Consider the following 2,215-nt stretch of genomic DNA (forward strand, 5'->3'; position numbering starts at 1 on the left):
AGTGGGGGGTGAGGGGGAGAGTCAGCCCGGCCCGCACCCTCTCACAATCCGGGACCCCTCAAGGGGATGTCAGACTGCTGGTTTAGGCCCAATCCCACAGGGACCCCTGCAGGATCAGCCCTAAACTGGCAGTTGGACATCCCTCTTGCAATCCGGGACTGCCTGCCTGATGACCCCTAACCACTCACCTGCCTGCCTGATTGCCCCTAACTACTCTGCCTGGCTGCCTGATCACCCCTAACCACTCACCTGCCTGCCTGATGGCCCCTAACTACTCTGCCTGGCTGCCTGATCACCCCTAACCACTCACCTGCCTGCTTAATCACCCCTAACCACTCTGCCTGCCTGCCTGATCACCCCTAACTGCCTCTGCCTCGGTCCCCATTGCCAAGGCTTCGTCCCGAAGGTCATCTGCAAGGATGTCCGGAATGACATCTGGAAGGTCTTTCAGCTGTCTGGTCTAATTAGCATATTATGCTTTTATTATTATAGATTGTGCCTTATCCTTCCTGCCCCTGCTTCCCCTAATTCTGGGCTCTTATTATTTATCTCTTTTTAAAATTGTTGCATGGTTTTGCTTCTTTTGATTTTATCAGAAATTACCTCCAATCAAATAAGTAAAACTGCAGTCTTTCCAAAAGCCTTAGAGATGGATGCTTGGCATTAAGGAATGCACAGTCAGTCTCCCGCCCGCCACTGTGTCCTTCCCTTTTCAAATAGGTGATCATGGGTATCTATGCATAGAAACAACGGAAGATCGCCCATCCTTTAACCTGCTGCAGGACTACTTTAATGGGTTTTGTGTCAGCATTTCTTCAAATATTTTAAATTAAAAGGTTTACAAATTACATTTGCTTAGTGTGAAATATGAGTGACAGACTATAAGTAATCATAATCTTAAAATTTTTTTTCTTTAGGCAGTTATAGGAAACTAGAGGCCCGATGCATGAAATTCACACAAGAATAGGCCTTCCTTCCCATGACTGCCGGCACCGGCTTCCCTCTGGCTCCTGAGACCTGGGCTTCTGGCCGGCACCCGGGACCTGGGCTTCCCTCACAGCCCTGGCTTTGTCCGGAAGGTCATCCAGAATGATGGCTGGTCTAATTAGCATATTATGCTGTTATTATTATAGACTTGAGGCCCAGTGCATGAAATTTGGGCACGGGGGGGAGGGTGTCCCTCAGACTGGCCTACACCCTCTCCAATCTGGGACCCCTCAGGGGATGTCTGACTGCTGGTTTAAGACCGATCCTAAACCGGCAGATGGACATTCCTCTCACAATCTGGGACCTCTGGCTCCTAACTGCTCACCTGCCTGCTTGCCTGATCACCCCTAACCCATCTACCTGCCTGCCTGCCTGATCACCACTAACCACTCTGTCTGCCTGCCTGCCTGCCTGCCTGATCGCCCCTAATCCCTCTGCCTACCTGCCAGCCTGATTGCCCCTACATTGCCCCCCTGCTGGCCATATCGCCCCTACCTTGCCCCCCTGCTGGCCTGATCATCCCTAACCACCTCTGCCTCTGCCCCCAGCCTAAGCCACAGTCTGGCCTCACTGTGCTGGAGGCGACCTGACCAATCAGGGGAAGGTGTCACCCCCATCACCCCCCTGCTGCTGCCACTGGTAGCCACCATGGCTGCCTGAGTCTTGGGCTGGCCCTTGCAGTGGCAGCTGCCATCCGCAGCTTGCTTGAGCCTCAGGCAGCCACTGAGGATTTGTCTGGAAGGATGTCTGGATGGTCGTCTGGAAGACATCTGCCCTAATTAGCATATTACCCTTTTATTAGTATAGACTAGAGGCCTGTTGCATGAAAAGATTCCTGCAATAGGCCTTCCCTTCCCCTGGCTGCCGGCACCGGTTTTCCTCTGGCACCCGGGACCCAGGCCTTTGCTCTGGCCGGCGGTGCCTTCAAGCCTCTTGCGGCTCTGGCGGCTGGAGCTGCCTTCAAGCCTCTCGCAGCTCCGGCGGCCGGAGGCGCCTTCAGTCTTCACTCCGCCGCTTCGCGCCTACATATGCAAATTAACCACCATCTTTGTTGGCGGTTAATTTGCACATCTTGCTGATTAGCCAATGGGGGTGTAGCGAAGGTACGGTCAATTTCAATCTTTGTCTATTATTAACTAGGATATTAACCTGTTTAGTTGAATATGAGTTTTAGCCACATTATCATAGCTCAAGGCTCATCTAATCTAATAATAGACAAACATGGTAA

This window comes from Myotis brandtii, unplaced genomic scaffold (assembly GCF_000412655.1).
Source record: "Myotis brandtii unplaced genomic scaffold, ASM41265v1 scaffold634, whole genome shotgun sequence".
Lineage (NCBI taxonomy): Eukaryota > Metazoa > Chordata > Mammalia > Chiroptera > Vespertilionidae > Myotis > Myotis brandtii.